This window comes from Oculina patagonica, chromosome 8 (assembly GCF_052425735.1).
Source record: "Oculina patagonica isolate OP01 chromosome 8, crgOcupat, whole genome shotgun sequence".
NCBI classification, from domain to species: Eukaryota; Metazoa; Cnidaria; class Anthozoa; order Scleractinia; family Oculinidae; genus Oculina; species Oculina patagonica.
In genome coordinates, this window is record NC_135765.1 from 21,600,063 (window position 1) to 21,611,128 (window position 11,066).

The window sequence follows — 11,066 nt, forward strand, 5'->3', positions numbered from 1 at the left end:
CAGTCGAAGCTCTCATAAGCGGACACCCTCGGGACGCGAAAAAAGTGTCCGCAACTGGAGCTGGCCGCTTACGAGAATGGTTCTTGTAAGCGGCCACTAGAGGTGTAGGGGATAGATGGCCGCTTACGGGAGCTTGCCCAGCTAACATAATGGTAATATGCATGTTAGTGGTGTTTCGAAATGTAACCGGACGTGGATGACGACAAAACAAACACTGGAATATGGCACTGTAAATTGTGACGAACGGCGATGTGAAGTTGATTGATTAATACAAGAAACAGAGGTTTTTTATATGATTTTCTTTGCGGTGTCCGCTCACGGGAGCTTAAAAACAAAGTAAAAGTCTACGTCGTAATCTCGGAAAGTGTCCGCGGCCGCTTACGGGAATGTCCGCTTACGAGAATGTAAAAATACAGAGTTTGTATGGGAGTAAAAACGGTGTTTCTAACAAGGTGGCCGTAAGTAGAGCTGTCCGCTTACGAGAGTGTCCGTTAAGAGAGCTTCGACTGTATTTGTAAGCCCAGACGGAATTTGTTTATGCATCAGTGGATCAAAAAAGAAATGACGGTTCAATTCTCCAAACCTCTTGACTGGTGCGAAACTCGGACTTGAGTCGTCGGACGACGCTAAACGGAGAAATACAACGGGATGGCCTCAGTGTACTTTTTATTTTGGCGTGAAATGGACTCCCTTTTATTGTCATTCACGTGGTTTGGGTTTATTTTATTCAACATTTGGAACAAAACAATATTTGCATGTCTAAGCATGAATTTATCCGGCAAGGCATGTGGCATAAGGTTTTAACTCTCATACTGTACAGTATGGGGCCCAGTTCTCGGCCAACCGGGTCCAGTTCTCGGCCACCAAAAAGCTTGTGCGTAATTTTCTGTATAAAAAGGCTCAATTAATTTTCACGGTCATAAAATCACCCTGTAAATTTATTTATGTTATGTCGATCCCAAATTATTTTATGAGGCTTTGTTTTTCTTTAAAAAAGAAGGTTTTTAACGCGCCTAGTTGCTTGCCTTTGTGCAGGTTCTGGCAAAACCGCAGAATTACGTTGTGTGACCAATGCATTTAGATGGTTTATTTTGCAGTGAAAAGGTCTTGAAAGAGAAAGGTGTTGTAGAAATATAAATAGACAAGACAAAAGTCGGCTCAAAACTTAGAAATTTAGTTTAACTTTATTTTTAAAGCATTTATTTCTTTTATTCTTGCTGCAACAGATGAAATTATATTAAAAACAAAAGCGCTAAGCTGTGATAGCGAACAGGGTGGCCGAGAACTGGCAAATACGCAAACGTTGCAAGAAAAAAGTAAGTAAATTAAGTAAATTAAGACCAAAAAATACAACGGTTCAACGAAAAGTTAACTAAAGCAGAAAGCTGAATTATTCTACGTTGCACATGCCAAAAATTAGCTCGTTTGGTGGGGGCTTTCGGATAACATGCGAATTTAATTACATCCATAAATTTTAAGGAGCCGTAAACAAACAAATTTTTTGGGAAAACAAATTCACCTACAAGTACCTCCGCATAAACTCGATGTGTGAGCTTTCTATATCGAGTTAAACGATCAAACTCAAGATACTTAAAGCATATGAATCAGTCTATCGTTTGAAGGAAACAACTTTTTCTTTTAATTCAACTGGAGCGTGAAAAAGCGCGTTAAACACAAAGTGGCCGAGAACTGGACCCGGCCGAGAACTGGGTCCCATACTGTACTTGATTTTTTGAAATGGAAGAAATAAATGAATACCTGAAAAATACAACTTTTTAACGAAACCAAACAGCAAAAAGAAGCTAAAAATAACCCCTTCGCAAATTAAAACGGCTATAATAAACAAATTCTCTTGCATATGAAAAACTGTTTTAAAAATGTGACTTATATTAGGCCTCCTTTCCTTTCCGCAAAGTAACTGTTGCTAGATCTGTGATAATTAAACAATTGCCAGATTCATAAGTTTTTAAACTTTGACGACTCGATGAAGATTGAATTTTGATGCGTACGCGAGGAAGAACCCAATTTACTATCTGATTAAGGGCTGTCAGTTTATAAATTCTTGATGTCCGCCCTATTAAACTCATATTATGTTTGCAAAGAAATTGCTTCTATGGATCTTAATGACAAAACCATATCTTCGTTGCAACCAAATGTGTCTCTTAAAGTTAAAAGCAAACGAGAATAATTTTGAAAACTGTTCAGCCCAACAATATTTCAAAAATCCATATCGCAATCCGTTTCCATCTTCGTCAATTTTGGCCATTCGAACCTTTTATTGTATTTGCCGTGTTATTGAAATGTTCCTTCACTGTTTTAAGCGGTTATATTTAAATTTCGCTAAAATCGTGACACAAAATCTATTTATTTGTACCACAAAATTTTATTAAGCTGGCTAGCAATTCACTGTTGCAAAAGAATTTTAGCTGATGGGTGTTTTCCTTGTTGTTTCATGAACGAATACACTTCATCGGATATTCAGAGAAGCTGAAAAACAAACTAGCTCTAAAATGTCATGGGCTTACCTTTCTGCCTGTGGTTTTGTTCCATAGTTTCAGTGGCCGGCTAGTTTTCTCTCTTGTGTTCCTTCCTTTGAAAGGACTCTCAAATCTGTGAAATGGAGACCGAATTAATTAAAAGCTAAAGTGGCCGAAGTGATTAATTTCAAAACCTCTTCAATTTTCGTTATACCTGTTTCAGACTGCTGCCTTCCGAAGCTGTCAGTCCTATTCCAAACATTCATTTGCCATTTCTTTGTCACCAAGATGGACGCCAGACTAATGTACGTTTTCGGCTACTGGTGTATTTTGCGCAACTCATTCGAATCATACTTGCGGTACAAACTACTTCAGGCAACAAGTTACCAACCGAACAGAAGAACAAACTTGTGAAAAAAATTAGCATAAGCGAGCATGTCTGCTCCAATCTAGTGACCGTGCCCATAGCAACGCACGAGAAAAATTCGCAAGATGTTGAAGAAGCATTCATTATAACAAGCATGCATTTTCGTGTTTTTTAACAACACTCCGCCAGGAATTTACCGCCATTTTAATCTATTCATTAATGTTGTTAACGTCGTGTATCAAAGCGGCTTGCAGAAAGAATCTCTGAGTTTTAAAATTATATTATATCCACTTTGCAGTGGTGCTTTAGATAGTGGATAGCGCTATATATGCGTCCTCTTAAAATCTTGGTCTCTTCGCTCTATCGGCACTGCTGTTTTATAGCCGGCAACTCTTAATTAATATGCTTAAGAAAGAATTCGAAGTTAACACAAAGAAAACAGTGTAATTTGAGTCCAATTGTAATCTTATTTTCTTGTATAAATTTTTTAGCTTTTGTAAAATTCTCTCAGCACACCTATGAAATTATTAATTGAAGTTGTTTTATTTCAAGTACACAACCAACAAATAAAAGCGCAATTGTTATTTTTGGTTTGCACTTTCGGCTCAGGTAAAAAAAGAAACGTTGGAAAACGTTGCGACAGGATCTTGGGCAAAACACAATTCCGATGCGCGTACTTTAATATAAGCTTTGGTGTATACTGGGACGTACCTTATATAATTCATCTATATTTGCATCCAAACTATATTCCTTTTACTTAAAAATGGTCTTGCTTTTATTCGTTGACGACCTCAAGTGTACGAAAGAAAAGTTTGATTACTCAGTTTTCACTCATGTTTTGCTGGGGGACCAAATCACGCAAGGACCAAATCCGCTTTCAGATTTTTTCCGGGGGCACCAACTCCAGGGGCGCTAGGTCTGTCCCGATTGTGCTCGGCAATTTTTGAGGAACTTTTGGCGTTTGGCAACTCTTTGCGGTTCTAGCAGCTTCGAACAAGTTTTGCGCACAATAATTGTTTATAATCGTTACCTCGATTAATTAATCGCCCCCCCCCCCCCCCCCCCGGCAGAAAATCGCCCTCTCTTGGTAGAAAAATAAAATGATTTTCCCCGTCTTTTTTCGAGGAAATGCGATATTTCATATCATGTGATCTTCTCCGAAGTACTTTTTTATGTGAACACTATCTGTGCTTTTTCATTTGGGCACGATTAAAAGAAACAAAAGTTCATATTAGGTTCTAGTTAGATAAATGTGTCTCAAAATTTGTCTTTTGAATTTAAATTTCAAATTTGCGCTGCATTTGAAGGAAAAATATGTTCCTAAGATAGATTGAACATTTGTCATATTTACTATCAAATATGATGTTTTCTGGAACAGATCCACTATGATTTGATCGTTTGCTTTATGTTCTGGCGTTGGACCATTCGCGCACCATTCGCGCCTGTCGTAGCTTCCTCAGGGTGTCTTCATACAATCTGAAGCAACGTCTTTTATTTTTCGTGCACATCTCAATTTGGGCTATTGAAATCGACCAAATGAATCATTTATCCATCTCCATTTCCTTTTTTCGGCTTTTCCTTCATGTGCCCGTACAGGAGTTCAATACTCTGAGCGTTACCTGTTACTCGATCTTTCTCGTTGAAGTAAATCAGCAGTTTGTATTTTCATTCAACGGTCCACTCTGTTGACAGATCTTGGCTTTATCTTCGAATGTTAAGAGCGACTGTCAGGAAAAGCGAGAAAAAATTTGATTTAGCGGCAGAAGTAAAAAATCGATTTCTCTAATTTTGTTATCCATATAAAGCTATTAGGTAAGAAACAACCCTGATGTAGTCCCTGGCTATTGGGGATACTGACGGTAAGCTGGAAAGATTCGTTGGATATGGGATGTAAAACTAGGAAATTTAGAGGACCGCTACTAGAGAAAGGAATCACCACAAAAGATGCGTGGTCTTTTTTTAAAAAATATTTTTTTCTATTGTTCTCACTATTCAGCCAATAAGAGAGCCGCTTTAGACCGGTGCAGGAAAGCTAATCCGTTGATACAACGACATGATCCATTGGAGGACTTTAAGAAGATCGACAACAATGATACGATCTTTCTGGAGCTAGTACGATCCACTTCCGGGAGACGACAGTAAAATGGGCTGGAAAAGATCCCGACGGCCAAAAATGGTGGATGTTGCTTTGGAAAGACGTGAAAGATGTCTTCTGTACTCAAATTCTTGGAGGTTTAGCTCTCGGTTCGCTTGCTATTTTAATGTTGGTTCTGGATTTCAATTCGGTTGACTCTGCTACGAGGAGAAGACGAATGGCCATTGAGACACGATTCCCCATAAGATTCAAGCCATTATTGTGACTGGTGATACCACTGAGGCATATGTGATCGAAATGTGGCCATTTCTTCTCATAATCACAATGTTTGGCTGGATTTTAGTAAAGAAACTCAATCTGTTGATTCTCAATCTACTGACTGCGTTTTTGGACACTTGCCACAGCCTTTACCTTACGGAATATACAATAAGTCCTGGAGGTCGCATCCTTTGAATGCTCTATTTCTAATCATAGTACTTATGAATTCTGTACTTGTCGGAAGAGAAATTGCTAACAACACCGAAACTGAAAGATCCAGAAAGGTCAAGAAAATTATCAAGGTTTCTGCGATCCTCGCAGCCCAATTAGTCTTTTGGATTCCAATCGCCTTTGGTCTCGTTTATGCCAGTGGTTTATGGCATCATTTCTTTTTATGGCCGTCAGAACGAATTAAACAGAGCTGTCATTGCTGGCGGACTGCCTCTTTTAACGGCTATTCCAGAGGTCATCGTGTGTTTGGCAGCGCAAAGAATCTTTTTCGTTCATCCAGGCGTCGCGCACGTGTTATTAGTTTTACGGCCCGTTAGCTATAGCTTTCCGTGCCATGCAAGCAGAGCTCACAAGTCTTAAACTGTTCATTCTTCTGAGCTTCGCACACGGCGCCGTAGACTTTCTAGAAAGCTAAGGTTAACCATTGTTATGCGAGTTTATCTGTGGTACTTTTTTACGAGAAGATTAAATTAGACACGGACGCCGAGGCAATCTTGAGCGTTGATAAATTTCGTACCCCAAGAAGCATGCGCTTTGTGGCCGACATGAGCATTCAAATGTTTCTTGGAGATTTGATTGCGTTGATAGCAGCGGTCAGCTTCATCCAGCTGTACAGTTTCATGTACAACAACAGCAGTCTGTCCTTCTCCAACATGCATTTGATTTCAGATTTCTTTATTCGTGTTTCTGTCGCTATTTCTGGCTGCAAATGTCCTATTTAAATATCGCCATGGTACGAGTTTGGAAGAAAAACATGGCGGAAGCACATGCTTGCTGCTCTTATTTTGACTTCCGTTACCGCTTATTTGTTCTCTTTTGTAAGAGACAACATTCAGGGGAGACAATGTGTCATTTTAATCGCATGGAACCGTTTTCTAGGTTCTAGCTGGGTCAGAAAACTATGTTCCTTCACTGTTTTAAGAGGTTTTTTGTTATATTTCACCGAATTTCAGGGTGGCATTTCCCATACCTAGATTTGGCTAAAATCCGTGACCACGGTGACACAGTCCCTTTGATATAGTGAATGGTTTGAGCCCAGAGCGGGAACCCTCTTCAGTCCCTTTAAGTTACAAAAGTAACAATCCTCGTTACTTTGGAAGAGTGGTCACTTTCGCCTTTCGTCACTGTTAGAAGAAGAGTGCCTTTATTTAAACAGGGTTGCTCTTTCAGTTATTATAAATGTGACCTCTCACGAGAAAACGTTCCTTGCGGAATCCGTGTGTTCGGAGAAACGCGCGGCAAGCGAACGGACGAGAAACGGCTCGATGAGCCGTTCTACACGGATACCGAGAACGGCTACATGGATGTAAATTTTTGTTACACGGATGAAGTTGAACGGCTACACGGATGTAATTTTTTTTCGCACGGATGAAGTCCAACGGCTACACGGATGTAAATTTTCTTCACACGGATGAAGTCGAACGGCTGCACGGATGTAAATTTTCTTCACACGGATGAAGTCGAACGGCTACACGGATGTAAATTTTCTTCACACGGATGATGTCGCACGGCCGCGCGGATGAAAAAAGTTTAAACGGCTTCATTCATAACAAAATAGCAAAACTCCTCTTTCGAACTGCTCCGAATAATATTATTGCAAAACAGTGTAATACAATAACACTGATTACATAAAATCGAATTGTTCTTCTAATCTGCATTTTGAATCAAAACTTTGAATTAAACTTAAACTGTATCGAATATCTCAGTCTTTTGAGAGGAATGGGAATTTTCTTTGTTTGTTTTTTTTTTGGCCGAAAAGAAACAACAGACGTCTGAATTGCGATCACTTGCTGTATAATTTATATGCAACCTTTCGGCAAACGCGTAACGCAATGACTAGATAAACATCTCGCTCGACGCAACACTGCCACACTTCCTCTTCGTCCATAGCTGTACAAGTTTCTTCGAAACTATAAAAATTAATGACACAATATTTATTTGTTGCGCTGAAAGTTTCAACGGTGTGATGAGTTTCTTTCATTACACAGTAAACAGGAAGCGAGCGCCAGAATTGATTGTTATGATCTAGATAAATTAATCCTTCAAACTTGCACGCAATGCTAAAATCCTGTTTGGCTTCGAACATTCTCGATCCATTTTAAGTGAGCGTCCGTGTAATAACCGACCACTCGATTTTCGGCCCAGAACAGAATTCCTTCAAATTTTCTGTGCAAGACAATTGATCCATATGATAAACAAAAATAGCAATATTTTGGCTTGTAGTGTTATTTGTCAATATTTTTGACGATGATTGCTGAGAACGGTCAAAAACCGAAAAAATCATCCTGTTTCGAGTCAAATTTAGGCGTCGCGATCAACGTGCTGAAAAATTACTCTTTAACTCAAATAAAATGAAACTTGTTTATCATTTTATTTTATGTCTTGTCTATTAGTTCATGTTAAAATATTTGAAATCGGACTTAACAAAAATTAATTATGATTTTTTTTAAACACCCCATAAAGAGCCATCGCAAAAATCACGCAAACATACTGTTGGTTAGAGAGGTTTTTCTCAAAAGTTTAACGCGATCTAGAGCCCTGGACACTATCCACGATTAGTACTAGGGTTGGTGTACTAGAAACAAGAAAAAAATTTTTGGGCACTAAGCTTTTTGAATTTTAGGAGTTCTATCAACAAAGCCTATTTTTAACGGTCGTAACGCGCGTCACGCAATTTCTTACTATTGTGTTTCCTATCTTTCCCACATAAAACAGTTGTCCGAGGGAGCAAATATTTTTGAAACCAGCTTTCTGCTCGGAAAAAGGCATGGACAATCCTAAATTTATCAAATATCGCCCCAAAAATAAGAATTAACAAGGTTAAATCATGAGCGGCTCCGGTATGAGTTGTCTTTAGTTCCGTCTTTAACTGTGCAAAAAGCTTCGAAAAGCGGTTTCCGTGATTCGGTAATCATAAATAGGGAAAGAACTACGAAAGAAACCCTTAATAGTTTAACATATTAAACACATTTAACAGCTAGAAATTATTATCATTGTATTATTAAAGTGTACGCCCAGAGAAAATGCAACACAAATGAAAATAGGCCAAAGCGAATTTCTCAGAAAATGACTGTTTCAGTCGGCTTTGATGCACGCGGGAATGTCAATGAAAGTTATTTTTAGTAGGTTAATTTCAACCCGTGTGACAAATGCTTGCTGCTAAAACTATTTCTTGTTTTACTTTATATCATTTGTTTTTCAATTTTGTGAATAGGCTACAGACTTTGCCTTTAATATTTATTTTCTTCACTTTTTTTTTTTTTGAACTGCCCTTGTGCTAAATTTAACTTATGCAAATTTGTGACAATTGATGTCGTGCGTGCTTACATTACGGCAGGAATAGTTTTGCTCTTTGCGTTTCGTGTTGTTTCGTTCTGTGAAATGGCAGGATTTTGTTCCTTCTCGGCAATTTTAGGTGGTAAGTGCGAAAGTAGTCGTGGACATACAGATTGTATAGCCCTTAATGATTGTGACGGCGATATCAGTTTGCATCTAGCAAATCACCACCTGTCAAGAGAAAATTCATGTGAAAGGGATCTAATACTGGCAAGAGCAGGTCTTTTAGAACTCACTGAAGAACAGATTAAGAATATGATGGTTTGTCCAGCCCATCGTTTTACCTTAGGAAAGTACTGGCAAGCTCCGAAGACCTGCCAGTATCCAAGACATCATGGAAAGAAATCGGCGGTAACAGGGACTCATGTTATAAATTTCAAGCTGGCCAGGGAAATTAAAAACCTCTTTGGAGAAGCTGCACCCGTTGGTTCCCGTAAGTTTTATCGTTAAAGATTGTTCTTAATCGCTAAAAATTGTTTACATTGTTAAGCCCTAGGCTGAAACAGATTTCACTTCCGTAAATATGAAATGCTAGGTCATTACTACTGTTGCATGGTGACAACTGTTCTCTGGACGCGTTCTGTTAGCTTACCTGAGACCGGCTCAAACACAGGATAAAATGTTATTATAAAGTAATTTGAATGCGACTTAAATAATTTATTCTTAGTGACATAGCTTGCAACACCTGATGTTTTTAACCGTGACTAAATAAATTACTCTTTCAAGTTTGCTGCGAACACAGGGGTCAGGGTTGGTTGAAGGCGATTGTGGGGGAGGGGGGGATTACTATACGTGGAGGTTCTGCCCATTTGTATGGTTTAGGTATATTAATGGGCAGAATTTTGCAAGTTTAAGTATATAAAAATGTAAAGCATGTATACGAGCCTAGGGGCCCATCACGTTTCCGTAGCATAAAGCGACTAGGAGTATTCCCATCGCAGGGTTACCCCCAGTCACGACATATTGAACCCGGCCAGGACTCGAACCCGACCACTGCAGGAATTTTGCACTTAGTGATCCGGTAGAACCCGAATTTCAAAAGTCCTGTTCACATCAGCACTTATCCACTTGCGATGACTGCCAAGGGCTAAAGAAAGTACTTTAGGAACTACGACTTGAGATCGAAGGTCCATCCTGGACGCCAGTTTAATAATTCAGAACAACGAGAAGATTTACTGTACGACTTTGACCGCGCAAAGTCAGATATCTTTCTATGGAAAGCGCACATTGTCCGCTCAATAAACCAGGAAGAGGCGAAGCAAGATTTACTGAAAACAGCCGACACGACGTCCGCCATTGTTATAATGGACTGGGCCATGAAATTTCTTCAACTGAAATATCGTGAGAAGCAGTCCGAATGGTTCGGAAAACGAGGGCTCAGCTGGCATATATCCACCGTCATAACCATGAATGTCAGCACTGGTAATCATATGCTCACATCCTTGATTCCTGCCAGCAGAATTGGTATGCAGTCTGTTCGATCATCGAGAACACACTGGAGGCCTTAAAGAAGGAACATCCTCACATAACTCAGGTGAACTTTAGAAGTGACGAAGCAGGCTGTTACTACAACAACTTTCTCGTTGCGGCCGTAAGAGATGCTGGGAACCGAGTTGGTATCACCGTCACACGGTACGACTTTTCCGAGCCACAATACGGGAAAGATGTCTGTGATAGGATCCTTTGCCCAATGAAGTCAGCTATCCGACGCTATTGCAACGAGGGACACGATGTTCTTTCTGCAAAGGACATGCGTACAGCGCTTTCCGAACGTCCTGTCCGAGGCACAACTGCCAGTGTTTGCTCTGTGAATGAGTCTCAAAAGACACTTGAAGTAAAAATGACAGATCATTTCAGCAGGTATCATAACTTTCAATTTGAATCAAATGGCATTAGGATCTGGAGAGCTTATAATGTAGGGCAAGGGAGGCTCATTCCCTACCAAGACATCATCGTCAAGCCTCAGGGTCCTACAGATCTTGTTATAGATGTCGACTTTTTTCCAGTCAAGGAAGCACGAATCCATAACGCCACATCAATTGATGGCGAGGAAACCAGCGGTCTTTTCTCTTGCCCTGAGCCTGGGTGTCAAATGGTCTTCAAAAAAGTTAGTGAGCTTGAGAATCATCTTGATGTTGGCGAGCACCGCCAAATGCGCGGAGGGTCCGAAACGGTGTATGACAAACTCAGAAGAGACTGGGCCGAGAAATTCCTTATTGTTGACAACAACGAGGGAAGTAGCAGTGCACCGGTAGCACATTGCGATGAGCAGATGGGTTGCGGATGGTTTGCGGATATTTGA

The 11,066-nt window shown here is 39.8% G+C and overlaps 1 pseudogene; it reads left to right on the forward strand.

Annotated features, from left to right (window-relative positions):
- LOC144663207 (uncharacterized) overlaps positions 1-11,066 on the forward strand; it is a 19,685-nt pseudogene extending 8,619 nt beyond the window's left edge.